A 16536-nucleotide genomic window follows, 5' to 3' on the forward strand; every position below is an offset into this window, starting at 1 on the left:
TTATTATGAGGTTTTATTAATAAAAAACTATATGTTATCGCTTTGTCATTATGGGGTATTGTGTGTAGATAGATTTTATTTTATGTCATCCATTTTAGTATAAGTCTGTAACGTAACAAAATGTGGAAAAAGTAAGGGGCCTGAAAACTTTCCGAATGCACTGTACCTATGCAGGCTAGCTTCTTTTCCTTTGCTAGCCAGCCAACTAAATCTATCACACAATCACATCAAGCAGCTGAAATGACAGAAAACGATCTACATTTTTGTTTGTTTTACCTTGGATTATATTGCCATTTCTTTGGATATATCAATTACAATGACACTGATAAATGAATTTGCCTGGCTCAGAGAAGCTGTCAGTCTGTTCACATTCATACAGATCGCACGGTGGAGGTCCCCAAAAAAACGGCAACATTGATCCACAGGTCGGAGAGGTAGACAGCAAGGTTTAGATAAACCACAACTGTTTCAAACCAAATGCTAGCCTCTGGGCATTGGGAAATATTGAATATGACCTTTCGCGTGTGAGGCGAACGTGATAACCACTACGCTACTGAAACTACAATACAAAAAGAGGAAGTCGTGGAAAATATTAGGAATGCCCACAAGTCTACCTCACATAATATCCCAAATTGAGTACCACAGAAAGAGCCATAATACCCATTAAAAACTAGCGGTCAAACAGGAAAATGGTTCCAATCATTTTTCCACCCTTCATGTTCCCCACAGGGGATTTTAAAAACACTTAAAATAAGGGCTGTGTTTCTTGTCGGCTTACCCTGGAGTGGTAAACTATTTGAATCATTATGCACCTCAGACCACAGGGAGCAGGAATGTATCAGAGCGCCCAAGCTAGTCACACATGCAGAGTGCGTTACGCGACTAAAAAAGGGCAAGTCTGAGTAACAAATACTGAGAAGTGCGAAGGAAAAGCATGACTTCTGAAATTGGGACCGAGCCCTAAGTGAATAGGCTTACTGTCCAATTTGTTCAAATGTGTTTCCGCCCGGTTTCGAACCGGAGACCTTTCGCGTGTGAGGAGAACGTGATAACCACTACACTACAGAAACATGATGAGTAGAAAACTAAGGGTGTGGCTGACTTTGGCTGGGTGGGGCATTTATCAATCTCAAAACCTATTGAAAATCAGAAATGACTTGGTCCATTAATTAAGCAATAAGGCTTGAGAAGCCGGGAACTATGAGGTATTTTAAAAATATTTGTTTTATTAATAAAAACTATATGTTATCGCTTTGTCATTATGGGGTATTGTGTGTAGATAGATTTTATTTTATTTCATCCATTTTAGTATAAGTCTGTAACGTAACAAAATGTGGAAAAAAGTAAGGGGCCTGAAAACTTTCCGAATGCACTGTACCTATGCAGGCTAGCTTCTTTTCCTTTGCTAGCCAGCCAACTAAATCTATCACACAATCACATCAAGCAGCTGAAATGACAAAAAACGATCTACATTTTTGTTTGTTTTATCTTGGATTATATTGCCATTTCTTTGGATATATCCATTACAATGACCCTGATAAATGAATTTGCCTGGCTCAGAGAAGCTTTCAGTCTGTTCACATTCATTCAGATCGCACGGTGGAGGTCCCCAAAAAAACGGCAACATTGATCCACAGGTCGGAGAGGTAGACAGCAAGGTTTAGATAAACCACAACTGTTTCAAACCAAATGCTAGCCTCTGGGCATTGGGAAATATTGAATATGACCTTTCGCGTGTGAGGCGAACGTGATAACCACTACACTACTGAAACTACAATACAAAAAGAGGAAGTCGTGGAAAATATTAGGAATGCCCACAAGTCTACCTCACATAATATCCCAAAGTGAGTACCACAGAAAGAGCCATAATACCCATTAAAAACTAGCGGTCAAACAGGAAAATGGTTCCAATCGTTTTTCCACCCTTCATGTTCCCCACAGGGGATTTTAAAAACATTTAAAATAAGGGCTGTGTTTCTTGTCGGCTTACCCTGGCATGATAAACTATTTGAATCATTATGGACCTCAGACCACACGTAGCAGGAATATATTCAGAGCGCCCAAGCTAGACACACATGCAGAGTGCGTTCCGCGACTAAAAAAGGTAAGTCTGAATACCAAATACTGAGAAGTGCGAAGGAAAAGCATGAATTCCGAAATTGGGACCGAGCCCTATGTGAATAGGCTTACTGTCCAATTTGTTCAAATGTGTTTCCGCCCGGTTTCGAACCGGAGACCTTTCGCGTGTGATTCGAACGTGATAACCACTACACTACGGAAACCTAATGAGTGGAATACTAAGGGTGTGGCTAACTTTGGCGGGGTGGGACATTTATCTCAGAACCTATTGAAAATCAGAAATTACTTAGTCCATTAATTAAGCAATAAGGCTTGAGAAGCCGGGAATTATGAGGTATTTTAAAAGATTTGTTTTATTAATAAAAACTATATGTTATCGCTTTGTCATTATGGGGTATTGTGTGTAGATAGATTTTATTTTATTTCATCCATTTTAGTATAAGGCTGTAACGTAACAAAATGTGGAAAAAAGTAAGGGGTCTGAAAACTTTCCGAATGGACTGTACCTATGCAGGCTAGCTTCTTTTCCTTTGCTAGCCAGCCAACTAAATCTATCACACAATCACATCAAGCAGCTGAAATGACAGAAAACGATCTACATTTTTGATTGTTTTACCTTGGATTATATTGCCATTGCTTTGGATATATCCATTACAATGACACTGATAAATGAATTTGCCTGGCTCAGAGAAGCTGTCAGTCTGTTCACATTCATACAGATCGCACGGTGGAGGTCCCCAAAAACGGCAACATTGATCCACAGGTCGGAGAGGTAGACAGCAAGGTTTAGATAAACCACAACTGTTTCAAACCAAATGCTAGCCTCTGGGCATTGGGAAATATTGAATATGACCATTCGCGTGTGAGTCGAACGTGATAACCACTACACTACTGAAACTACAATACAAAAAGAGGAAGTCGTGGAAAATATTAGGAATGCCCACAAGTCTACCTCACATAATATCCCAAATTGAGTACCACAGAAAGAGCCATAATACCCATTAAAAAATAGCGGTCATACAGGAAAATGGTTCCAATCATTTTTCCACCCTTCATGTTCCCCACAGGGGATTTTAAAAACACTTAAAATAAGGGCTGTGTTTCTTGTCGGCTTACCCTGGCATGATAAACTATTTGAATCATTATGGACCTCAGACCACACGTAGCAGGAATATATTCAGAGCTCCCAAGCTAGCCACACATGCAGAGTGCGTTACGCGACAAAAAAGGTAAGTCTGAATACCAAATACTGAGAAGTGCGAAGGAAAAGCATGAATTCCAAAATTGGGACCGAGCCCTAAGTGAATAGGCTTACTGTCCATTTTGTTAAGAACTGTTTCCGCCCGGTCTCGAACCGGGGAACTTTCGCGTGTGAGGCGAACGTGATAACCACTACACTACGGAAACCTAATGGGTGGAATACTAAGGGTGTGGATGACTTTGGCGGGGTGGGACATTTATCGCTCTCAGAACCTATTGAAAATCTGAAATTACTTAGTCCATTAATTAAGGTATGTAAGGGAAGACCCCCCTGTATTGGACAAAAATGAATGGCAAGTCAGTGGCAACGGACAAACCATATACACATTGTCCAATACCACCCAATTCGGCGTTGATTCATGCAAAGTATATTGCAAATGCCATATGGCAATTGCCAGTTGTAACACTTTAAAAATTCAACAGGTGGCGAATCCGCTCCACCGTGGTTTTTCATATTGGATATGTAACCCAAGTCAACGCCCAAAAGCAAAATTTTGAAAAAATGAATTTTTTGTAAAAAACTTATCACCCCTTAAAAAAGTGCTTTCTGGACCGTTTTTCGAAATTCTTTCGATTTTTTTGTCAATTACACATGTGTAAGAACTGTATGAATACACTTTTGTCCAATTATATTATCTTTTTTTTTTTTTTTTTTTTTTTTTTACATGCGCATAAGGAATATGTTTTGTCCAATTTCAATATGATTTCATATGAAGTCAAAAGTCGAAAATGTCAAAATTTTGTAAAAAACTTCACACACCCTTAAAAAGTGCTTTCTGGACCGTTTTTTGAAATTCATTCAAATTTTGTGTCAATAAGAACTGTATCAACATACTTTAGTTGTATTTTAATATCATTTAAAAAAATTTTTTTACTTGTGCATAAGGAATATGATTTGTCCATTTACAATATGATTTCATAGGAAGTCAAAAGTCACTTTTTTTTGGGGCCAAATGCCATATGAAATTTGACATGCTCAAAAATGCAAAATTGACTGGCCTGATGAACACAGGATGGCCTGGCAGTGATAGTTGCTCCTTTCCATCGCTCGTTGTGTTGACTTCATCATGTCCATTTTGTGATGTTTTTCACTGTTGAATCATATTGCAAGTGCGCGTGCATTTGCAATATGGTTCAATTGGCATTTACCATATGAAATTTGACATGCTCAAAAATGCAAAATTGACTGGCCTGATGAACACAGGATGGTCGAGCAGTGATAGTTGTACCTTTCCATCACTCGTTGTGTTGATTTCATCTTGTCCATTTGGTGATGTTTTTTCACTATACAATCATATTGCAAGTGCACGTGCATTTGCAATATGCATTGTTTCTGGTAACAAAAATAAAAATAAGGTTCAATGGGCATTTACCATATGAAATTTGACATGCTCAAAAATGCTAAATTGACTGGCCTGATGAACACAGGGTGGCCGAGCAGTGATAGTTGTACCTTTCCATCACTCGTTGTGTTGATTTCATCATGTCCATTTGTTTATGTTTTCTCACTTTTGCAAAGCCACTGTGCATTTGCAATATGGTTCAATAGGCAGGTACCATCACGAATTTGTCATGCTATAAAAATCCTGCAGGAATGTGAAATTGACTGGGATGGCTGGGCAGTGATTCTGGTTCATCTCAATGGCTCGTTAGGGTTGATTTCAGAATGTCACTTTTGGTGATGGTACCTCACTGTTTAAACATATTGCAAATGGACAAGAGTTACCAGCAAGTCACCGTCCATCAGTCAATTAGATATCATTCTGACACCAAACTGATACAAACTGACACTAACCCCACTTTTTCCAACTTGTTTAGTAGCCAACTATCACATACTTCAGAGCTGGCCCAAAATTCACAACGCCTTCGGTTCAAACCATAAAAAAAACATAAAACACATAGTTACGTTCTAGCTGCGGGTTCATTTCTTATGTTACGTGTAGGCCTAGCTGAGACGACCCCGAATCCCAAGTTTCGGCTCGATCGGTCATTTGGTGTCCGAGCAAAACCCTAATTGGTGCTGAAAATCAACTTTTTTCTATGACTTGCTACGGGGTCCTTGAATGAGCTATCGGACCGAAACGTTGGGGTCTGTCTATATGGACCGAGACGGTCGCAATGCACCTAGTCTTGTGTCTCTGAGACATTTCTAAATGTCGCCATTTTCGTAATGGTCCAAATGAATTGAAGTCATTGCAAATGTACGAAGCTGTTTCTCGGTCCGAGAACCGTCTAGAGCCACGTAACTCACCACGCACTATCGACCTGAGGTCTAGAACAGGATTCTAAAGTTCCGGAACTCTAGGTCTGACGGTTCTTTAAAAGTTCCAACAAGGTTAACTAATGCAGGCAGTGTATGTCTCTACGCACCCCAATGGGTCCCTCCCTCCAAGCTGTGTGTGTGTGTGATTTAGTTTTCCTTTGAAATTTTTCTCATGGTCGCTGCGCTTAGACCGAGCGAGCTACGGTCAAGCGGGATATCTCGTTGAACTCGGCACGGCCTAGAGATTATGGTAATGCCATTGCCTGCTCTCTGTGTCTTTAAGAACCGCACTTTTTAACTCCATCCTTGCTGTGTGTGCGTGTGAGAGCTTTTCTTTGACATCTATTGGGAGAAATGACTGATTTACAGTTTAGGAGGGTTACCTAGTCACACATATGAAGTTTTGGAGAGATATGACTTTTCTAACCCTTCAAAACAGACAGTGTGACCCAATTAAAGGCACTTCCGGTTGGCACAGGAAGCTATAAGTAAACACATGTCTTGATTGACATAGCCACTTACAGAATCCTGAGTTTTAAGTCTTTAAGTTAAGAATTGACTGATCTACACAGGGTTGAATGCACTATGTCTATCAAACTGCAGGCAGTGTATGGATCAACACTGATAAGGTGATTTCAACCACTTCCGGTTGCTTCAGGAAGCTTAGAATTGGCACAGGTAGACCTCATAGTGGTCTGATGGACTGTCATAGAAGACAGGTTCATAAGGCATTCATAACCCACATAGGCTTCAGGTTGAATTTAGAGGTGCAGGCAATGTATTCCTATGGGGAGAGAAGTCAATGCAAACTCTTTGATGTAAACAGCTTCTTTTAACTGTTAAGGGTTAATGCCACAGGGTCAAGGTTAGGCTTTTTTGTGTTGATTTCAGAATGCCATTTTGGTGATGGTCCCTCTCCGTTTAAACATATTGCTAATGTACAAAAGTCAACTAGCAAGTCAGTGTCCATCAGTCAATTAGATGTCATTCTGACACCAAACTGATACCAATTGACACCAAACCCACTTTTTCCAACTCATTTAGAAGTCAACTATCACATATGTCAGAACAGGCCCATAATTCACAGCGCCTTTAGTTTAAAACATAATAAAAACGTAAAACACATAGTTACGTTCTAGCTGCGGGTCCAGGTCGGACATTATGTGAAGGCCTATGTGAGGCGACCCCGAATCCCGAGTTTCGGCTCGATAGGTCCTTCGGTGCCCGAGTAAAACCCTAATTGGTGCTGAAAGTCCACTTTTTTCCATGCCTTGCTATTGGGTCCTTGAATGAGCTATCGGACAGAAACGTTGGGGTCCGTCTCTATGGGCCGAGCCGGTTTCAATGCACCTAGTCTTGTGTCTCTGAGACATTTCTAAATGTCGCCATTTTCGTAATGGTCAAAATGAATTGAAGTCATTGCAAATGTACGAGGCTGTTTCTCGGTCCGAGAACCTTCTAGAGCCACCCAACTCACCACGCACTATCGAACTGAGGTCTAGAACAGGTTTCTAAAGTTTCGGAACTCTAGGTCTGACGGTTCTTTTTTAGCTCAAACAAAGCTAACTATTGGAGGCACTGTCTGTCTCTACAAAGCCCAATACGTCCCTCCTTCCAAGTTGTGTGTCTGTGTGATTTAGTTTTCCTTTGAAATTTTATGGGAAAAATGACTGATTTACAGTTCATGGGGGTTGCCTAATCACACATATGAAGTTTTGGACAGATCTGACTTTTTTAAACCCTCGAAACAGCCCCTGAGACACCAATTATGGCACTTCCGGTTGGCACAGGAAGCTATAAGTCAACACATATCCTCACTGGGGTATGCTGTTACAGAATCCTGAGTTTTAAGTCCTTACATTGAAAATTGACTGATTTACACAGGGTTGAATGCACTATGTCTATCAAACTGCAGGCAGGGTATGGATAAACACTTTTAGGGTGATTTTAACCACTTCCGGTTGGTCCAGGAAGCTTAGAATCAACACAGAGACCTCATACTGCCCTGATGGACTGTTACTAAAGACAGGTTCATACGGCATTCATAACCCATATAGACTTCAGGTTGAATTTAGGGGTGCAGGCAATGTATTCCTATGGGGAGACAAGTCAATGCAAACTCTTTGAAGTAAACACCTTCTTTTAACTAGTAAGGGTTAATGCCACACGGTCAAGGTTAGGCTTGCACGGATCGGAAGGACCTTAGGAACGTACCTGAGGTCAAATTGTGCTTCTCACCCTAAAGGTTCTCTCACTGTCACCCAAAAGCAAATGACGTGGTGGGGCAGGCTTAATTTTGGGCCTACTTTTCTCATGGTCGCTGCGCTCAGACCGAGCGAGCTACGGTCAAGCGGGATATCTCGTTGAACTCGGCACGGCCTAGAGATTATGTTTATGCCATTGCCTGCTCTCTGTGTCTTTGAGCACCGCCCTTTTTCACTCCATCCTTGCTGTGTGTGCGTGTGAGAGCTTTTCTTTGACATCTATTGGGAGAAATGACTGATTTACAGTTTAGGAGGGTTACCTAGTCACACATATGAAGTTTTGGAAAGATGTGACTTTTTTAACCCTTCAAAACAGACAGTGTGACCCAATTAAAGGCACGTCCGGTTGGCACAGGAAGCTATAAGTAAACACATGTCTTGATTGACATAGAAACTTACAGAATCCTGAGTTTTAAGTATTTAAGTTAAGAATTGACTGATCTACGATCTACATAGGGTTGAATGTAGTCATGTTCAACTTTGAAGGTTATGTACATCAAAAAACACCTTTTGGGTCAATTTAACCACTTCCGGTTGCTCCAGGAAGCTTAGAATCGACACAGGTAGACCTCATAGTGGTCTGATGGACTGTCATAGAAGACAGGTTCATAAGGCATTCATAACCCACATAGGCTTCAGGTTGAATTTAGAGGTGCAGGCAATGTATTCCTATGGGGAGAGAAGTCAATGCAAACTCTTTGAAGTAAACACCTTCTTTTAACTATTAAGGGTTAATGCCACACGGTCAAGGTTAGGCTTGCACGGATCGGGAGGACCTTAGGAACGTACCTGAGGTCGAATTGTGCTTCTCACCCTAACGGTTCTCTCACTGTCACCCAAAAGCAAATGACATTGAGGGCCAGGCTTCATTTTGGTTCTGCTTTTTTTCAAGGTCACTGCACTCAGAGCGAGCTACGGTCAAGCGGGGCGTCTCGTTGAACTCGGCACAGTCTGGAGACTATGGTGATGCCATTTTTTGTGTTGATTTCAGAATGCCATTTTGGTGATGGTCCCTCTCCGTTTAAACATATTGCTAATGTACAAAAGTCAACTAGCAAGTCAGTGTCCATCAGTCAATTAGATGTCATTCTGACACCAAACTGATACCAATTGACACCAAACCCACTTTTTAGGCTTTGTGTGTCTTTAAGCACCGCACTTTGTCACTCCATCCTTGCTGTGTGTGTGTTTCTGTGTGTGTGTGAGAGAGAGCTTTTCTTTGACATCTGTTGGGAGAAATGACTGACTTACAGTTTATGGGGGTTGCCTAATCACACATATGAAGTTTTGAAAAGATCTGACCTTTTTAACCCTTGGAAACTGCCACTGTGACACCATTTAAGGCACTTCCGGTTGGCACAGGAAGCTATAAATAAACTCATATCATGATTTGGGTATGCCTTTACAGAATCCTGAGTTTGAAGTCTTTACGTTAAGAACTGAGTTATTTACGGAGGGTTTAGTGAGTGTGTGTTATTTCAGAAAATCATAGAAAATCACAGAAATCTCGCAGAGCTCTGCAGCACACTTTAAAAAGATTCGTAAGAACACCCTGCAACTGGATCTGTAACCGTTGAAAAAAAAAAACACCTATCCGTGAACATCACCTAGGTGTCGTTGTACGATTTCTCTTAAATGACGATAGATAAATGGCTGGTTCTTTTTTTATTGACACCGGAGGCTCCTTGACTTTGACGTGAAGTGGAATTTTTTTTTCTCTATTTTCATTTTGGACCTTTAATCCCAGATGAATGGCCATAACTCAAAAACCGTTGAGGCCTAGACGCCATCTTGTTCGGGGCCAACTGCCCATTATGCCGCCCCTACGCTCACTGAGTTTCGGCTTCTAAATATTTTCAGTTTTCGAGATAAGGCCCCGTCGTGAATCGTGATGTTTTGTCCAATACCAATATGATTGCTTATGCCCTCTTGTGGGAATTTCCGGGACAGCGGAAAAATGACCTAAATCTTATTATTTTTGTAAAACGGAAACCGAATGTCCGACAAAGTTTATTTGATGACTTCCTGGTAGGTCCGGCCCTGCCGCTCGGCCCGACGCCGTCCGCGAATTTTACAAACGATTTCGGACGTCTAGTAAGGGACCGTACATTTGCAATATGGACTTTCTCACTAACCAAACAGCTACTGCCGAAATCTTCCCTTAACCTCTTCAGTCGACCCTCTACTTTTTTGAACATTTTGTTAAAAATCGCGCAACATTTCAGCGCCCTGCTACTCATGCCAGGAATATAGTACGTTCATATGGTTAGAATGTGTGGATAGGAAACCCTCGGACGTTTTTAAAACTGGTTAAATCACGACTGTGGCTATTACATAACGTGCGTTACATCGGAAAGCGCAGGAAAACCTGATCACAGAAAATGGAAATAAATATCCTTGCGCCACTTCCAGCAATTGTTAACAGTGAGCCGAATTAGATAAGACCGAGCATTCAACTCCCACAGCATCCCCGTGTTGTCGAGAGTCTTGTGAATTTAATCATATTTGATTCTTGGTTGAACCGAAAGAGGGGCACCGCTTACCTCCGGTCTCCGCCCAGATCATTCCGGAAGAGCTCTCTCCTGAAATTTTTTCCAAGACGACAGCTAATGATATTTACATCGCCTACGGATGATTTTTATCGCTTATTAACGTTTACTAATACCTAAAGTAGCATTACAAACTTATTTCGAAGTGTTTTGTGAAAGTTTATCGTCTACTTTTTGAATATAAAAAAATGACGTTACGTTGTGAAATCGCTGTTTTTTTCGTTTATCACACAGTCTACATATAACGATATCTTGGCTTTATATGGCCCGATTTAATCGAAATAAAGACCCAATAGTGTTTATGGGACATCTAGGAGTGCCAACAAAGAAGATGGTGAAAGGTAATGACTGTTTTCTATTTTATTGTGCGGTTTGTGTAACGCCGAAATGCTAATTATTTTGTTTACGTCCCCTGCTGTGCTTTTCTGTTGTAGTGTATTGGTGCATGCTATCAGATAATAGCTTCTCATGCTGTCGCCGAAAAGCATTTTAAAAATCGGACTTGTTGCCTGGATTCATAACGAGTGTAGCTTTAATTTGATACCCTGCATGTGTATTTTAATGAACTTTTGAGTTTGAACTAATACTATTAGCATTTAGCGTAGCGCATTTGCATTTCCAGAGCTCTAGTTGGGACGCAAGCGTCCCAAGTAGAGGCAACAGGTTAAGGAATGTAATATCCCAAAGTGAGTACCACAGAAAGAGCCATAATACCCATTCAAAAATAGCGGTCAAACAGGAAAATGGTTCCAATCATTTTTCCACCCTTCATGTTCCCCACAGGGGATTTTAAAAACACTTAGAATAAGGGCTGTGTTTCTTGTCAGCTTACCCTGGAGTGGTAAACTATTTGAATCATTATGGACCTCAGACCACACGTAACAGGAATATATTCAGAGCGCACAAGCTAGCCACACATGCAGAGTGCGTTACGCAACAAAAAAGGTAAGTCTGAATACCAAATACTGAGAAGTGCGAAGGAAAAGCATGAATTCCGAAATTGGGACCGAGCCCTAAGTGATTAGGCTGACTGTCCAATTTGTTAAAAAGTGTTTCCACCCGGTCTCGAACCGGGGACCTATCACATATGTCAGAGCAGGCCCATAATTCACAGCACCTTTAGTTTAAAACATACTAAAAACGTAAAACACATAGTTACGTTCTAGCTGCGGGTCCAGGTCGGACATTATGTGAAGGCCTATGTGAGGCGAAATCCAGAAATCGGCTCGATAGGTCATTCGGTGCCCGAGTAAAACCCTAATTGGTGCTGAAAATCCACTTTTTTCCATGCCTTGCTATGGGGTCCTTGAATGAGCTATCGAACAGAAACGTTGGGGTCCGTCTCTATGGGCCGAGCCGGTTTCAATGCACCTATTCTTGTGTCTCTGAGACTTTTCTAAATGTCGCAATTTTCGTAATGGTCAAAATGAATTGAAGTCATTGCAAATGTACGAGGCTGTTTCTCGGTCCGAGAACGTTCTAGAGCCACCTAACTCACCACGCACTATCGACCTGAGGTCTAGAACAGGTTTCTAAAGTTTCGGAACTCTAGGTCTGACGGTTCTTTTTTAGCTCGAACAAAGCTAACTATTGCAGGCACTGTCAAGTCTCTACATCGTGAATACGTCCCTCCTTACAAGTTGTGTGTCTGTGTGATTTAGTTTTCCTTTTAAATTTTATGGGAAAAATGACTGATTTACAGTTCATGGGAGTTGCCTAATCACACATATGAAGTTTTGGACAGATCTGACTTTTTTAACCCTTCGAAACAGCCCCTGAGACACCAATTATGGCACTTCCGGTTGGCACAGGAAACTATAAGTCAACACATATCCTCATTGGGGTATGCTTTTACAGAATCCTGAGTTTTAAGTCTTTACGTTAAGAACTGACTGATTTACACAGGGTTGAATGCACTATGTCTATCAAACTGCAGGCAGGGTATGGAAAAACACTTTTAGGGTGATTTTAACCACTTCCGGTTGGTCCAGGAAGCTTAGAATCAACACAGGTAGACCTCATACTGGCCTGATGGACTGTTACCAAAGACAGGATAATACGGCATTCATAACCCACATAGGCTTCAGGTTGAATTTAGAGGTGCAGGCAATGTATTCCTATGGGGAGAGAAGTCAATGCAAACTCTTTGAAGTAAACACCTCCTTTTAACTATTAAGGGTTAATGCTACATGGTCAAGGTTAGGCTTGCACGGATCGGGAGGACCTTAGGAACGTACCTGAGGTCGAATTGTGCTTCTCACCCTAACGGTTCTCTCACTGTCACCCAAAAGCAAATGACATTGAGGGCCAGGCTTCATTTTGGTTCTCCTTTTTTTCAAGGTCACTGCACTCAGAGCGAGCTACGGTCAAGCGGGGCGTCTCGTTGAACTCGGCACAGTCTGGAGACTATGGTGATGCCATTTTTTGTGTTGATTTCAGAATGCCATTTTGGTGATGGTCCCTCTCCGTTTAAACATATTGCTAATTTACAAAAGTCAACTAGCAAGTCAGTGTCCATCAGTCAATTAGATGTCATTCTGACACCAAACTGATACCAATTGACACCAAACCCACTTTTTAGGCTTTGTGTGTCTTTAAGCACCGCACTTTGTCACTCCATCCTTGCTGTGTGTGTGTTTCTGTGTGTGTGTGTGTGTGAGAGAGAGCTTTTCTTTGACATCTGTTGGGAGAAATGACTGACGTACAGTTTATGGGGGTTGCCTAATCACACATATGAAGTTTTGAAAAGATCTGACCTTTTTAACCCTTGGAAACTGCCACTGTGACACCATTTAAGGAACTTCCGGTTGGCACAGGAAGCTATAAATTAACTCATATCATGATTGGCGTATGCCTTTACAGAATCCTGAGTTTTAAGTCTTTACGTTAAGAACTGAGTTATTTACGGAGGGTTTAGTGAGTGTGTGTTATTTCAGAAAATCATAGAAAATCACAGAAATCTCGCAGAGCTCCGCAGCACACTTTAAAAAGATTCGTAAGAACACCCTGCAACTGGATCTGTAACCGTTGAAAAAAAAAAACACCTATCCGTGAACACCACCAATCTGTCGTTGTACGATTTCTCTTAAATGACGATAGATAAATGGCTGGTTCTTTTTTTATTGACACCGGAGGCTCCTTGACTTTGACGTGAAGTGGAAAAATAATTTCTCTATTTTCATTTTGGACCTTTAATCCCAGATGAATGGCCATAACACAAAAACCGTTGAGGCCTAGACGCCATCTTGTTCGGGGCCAACTGCCCATTATGCCGCCCCTACGCTCACCGAGTTTCGGCTTCTAAATATTTTCAGTTTTCGAGATAAGGCCCCGTCGTGAATCGTGATGTTTTGTCCAATACCAATATGATTGCTTATGCCCTCTTGTGGGAATTTCCGGGACAGCGGAAAAATGACCTAAATCTTATTATTTTTGTAAAACGGAAACCGAATGTCCGACAAAGTTTATTTGATGACTTCCTGGTAGGTCCGGCCCTGCCGCTCGGCCCGAATTTTACAAACGATTTCGGACGTCTAGTAAGGGACCGTACATTTGCAATATGGACTTTCTCACTAACCATACAGGTACTGCCGAAATCTTCCCTTAAGGTATGTAATATCCCAAAGTGAGTACCACAGAAAGAGCCATAATACCCATTAAAAACTAGCGGTCAAACAGGAAAATGGTTCCCCACAGGGGATTTTAAAAACACTTAAAATAAGGGCTGTGTTTCTTGTCGGCTTACCCTGGAGTGGTAAACTATTTGAATCATTATGGACCTCAGACCACACGTAGCAGGAATGTATTCAGAGCGCCCAAGCTAGCCACACATGCAGAGTGCGTTACGCGACTAAAAAGGTAAGTCTGAATACCAAATACTGAGAAGTGCGAAGGAAAAGCATGAATTGGAAATTGGGACCGAGCCCTAAGTGAATAGGCTTACTGTCCAAGAAAAAAAAGGGGTTTCCGTTGACGGATCTCTACAACCGGGGACCTAATTGGAATACTAAGGGTGTGGCTGACTTTGGCTGGGTGGGGCATTTATCGCTCTCAGAGCCTATTGAAAATCAGAAATGACTTAGTCCATTAATTAAGCAATAAGGCTTGAGAAGCTGGGAATTATGAGGTATTTTTAAAATATTTGTTTTATTAATAAAAACTATATGTTATCGCTTTGTCATTATGGGGTATTGTGTGTAGATAGATTTTATTTTATTTCGTCCATTTTAGTATAAGTCTGTAATGTAACAAAATGTGGAAAAACGTAAAGGGGTCTGAAAACTTTCCGAATGCACTGTACCTATGCAGGCTAGCTTCTTTTCCTTTGCTAGCCAGCCAACTAAACCTATCACACAATCACATCAAGCAGCTGAAATGACAGAAAACGATCTACATTTTTGTTTGTTTTACCTTGGATTATATTGCCATTTCTTTGGATATATCCATTACAATGACCCTGATAAATGAATTTGCCTTGCTCAGAGAAGCTTTCAGTCTGTTCACATTCATACAGATCGCACGGTGGAGGTCCCCAAAATAACGGCAACATTGATCCACAGGTCGGAGAGGTAGACAGCAAGGTTTATATAAACCACAACTGTTTCAAACCAAATGCTAGCCTCTGGGCATTTGGGAAATATTGAATATGACCTTTCGCGTGTGAGGCGAACGTGATAACCACTACGCTACTGAAACTACAATACAAAAAGAGGAAGTTGTGGAAAATATTAGGAATGCCCACAAGTCTACCTCACATAATATCCCAAATTGAGTACCACAGAAAGAGCCATAATACCCATTAAAAACTAGCGGTCAAACAGGAAAATGGTTCCAATCATTTTTCCACCCTTCATGTTCCCCACAGGGGATTTTAAAAACACTTAAAATAAGGGCTGTGTTTCTTGTCGGCTTACCCTGGAGTGGTAAACTATTTGAATCATTATGGACCTCAGACCACACGTAGCAGGAATGTATTCAGAGCGCCCAAGCTAGCCACACATGCAGAGTGCGTTACGCGACTAAAAAAGGTAAGTCTGAATACCAAATACTGAGAAGTGCGAAGGAAAAGCATGAATTCCGAAATTGGGACCGAGCCCTAAGTGAATAGGCTTACTGTCCAATTTGTTAAAAAGTCTTTCCGCCCGGTCTCGAACCGGGGACCTTTCGCGTGTTAGGCGAACGTGATAACCACTACACTACAGAAACCTGATGAGTGGAATACTAAGGGTGTGGCTGACTTTGGCTGGGTGGGGCATTTATCGCTCTCAGAGCCTATTGAAAATCAGAAATGACTTAGTCCATTAATTAAGCAATAAGGCTTGAGAAGCTGGGAATTATGAGGTATTTTTAAAATATTTGTTTTATTAATAAAAACTATATGTTATCGCTTTGTCATTATGGGGTATTGTGTGTAGATAGATTTTATTTTATTTCGTCCATTTTAGTATAAGTCTGTAATGTAACAAAATGTGGAAAAACGTAAAGGGGTCTGAAAACTTTCCGAATGCACTGTACCTATGCAGGCTAGATTCTTTTCCTTTGCTAGCCAGCCAACTAAATCTATCACACAATCACATCAAGCAGCTGAAATGACAGAAAACGATCTACATTTTTGTTTGTTTTACCTTGGATTATATTGCCATTTCTTTGGATATATCCATTACAATGACCCTGATAAATGAATTTGCCTGGCTCACAGAAGCTGTCAGTCTGTTCACATTCATACAGATCGCACGGTGGAGGTCCCCCAAAAAACGGCAACATTGATCCACAGGTCGGAGAGGTAGACAGCAAGGTTTAGATAAACCACAACTGTTTCAATCCAAATGCTAGCCTCTGGCCATTTGGGAAATATTGACTATGACCTTTCGCGTGTGAGGCGAACGTTATAATCACTACACTACTGAAACTACAATACAAAAAGAGGAAGTCGTGGAAAATATTAGGAATGCCCACAAGTCTACCTCACATAATATCCCAAAGTGAGTACCACAGAAAGAGCCATAATACCCATTAAAAACTAGCGGTCAAACAGGAAAATGGTTCCAATCATTTTTCCACCCTTCATGTTCCCCACAGGGGATTTTAAAAACACTGAAAATAAGGGCTGTGTTTCTTGTCG

General features: G+C 41.2%; 4 non-coding genes across 4 annotated transcripts; all 4 read right to left on the reverse strand.

The window, feature by feature from the left end:
- Positions 1-997: 997 nt before the first annotated feature.
- Positions 998-1070, reverse strand: trnav-cac (transfer RNA valine (anticodon CAC)). Its single transcript has one exon. It is a non-coding gene; the product is annotated as a tRNA-Val (tRNA).
- A 1139-nt stretch (positions 1071-2209) lies between these two features.
- Positions 2210-2282, reverse strand: trnav-cac (transfer RNA valine (anticodon CAC)). Its single transcript has one exon. It is a non-coding gene; the product is annotated as a tRNA-Val (tRNA).
- Positions 2283-3413: 1131 nt separating this feature from the next.
- Positions 3414-3486, reverse strand: trnav-cac (transfer RNA valine (anticodon CAC)). Its single transcript has one exon. It is a non-coding gene; the product is annotated as a tRNA-Val (tRNA).
- Positions 3487-15545: 12059 nt separating this feature from the next.
- On the reverse strand, positions 15546-15620 carry trnav-aac (transfer RNA valine (anticodon AAC)). The gene has a single exon. It is a non-coding gene; the product is annotated as a tRNA-Val (tRNA).
- Positions 15621-16536: the final 916 nt, after the last annotated feature.

Source organism: Oncorhynchus nerka, linkage group LG20 (assembly GCF_034236695.1).
Source record: "Oncorhynchus nerka isolate Pitt River linkage group LG20, Oner_Uvic_2.0, whole genome shotgun sequence".
Classification (NCBI taxonomy): domain Eukaryota; kingdom Metazoa; phylum Chordata; class Actinopteri; order Salmoniformes; family Salmonidae; genus Oncorhynchus; species Oncorhynchus nerka.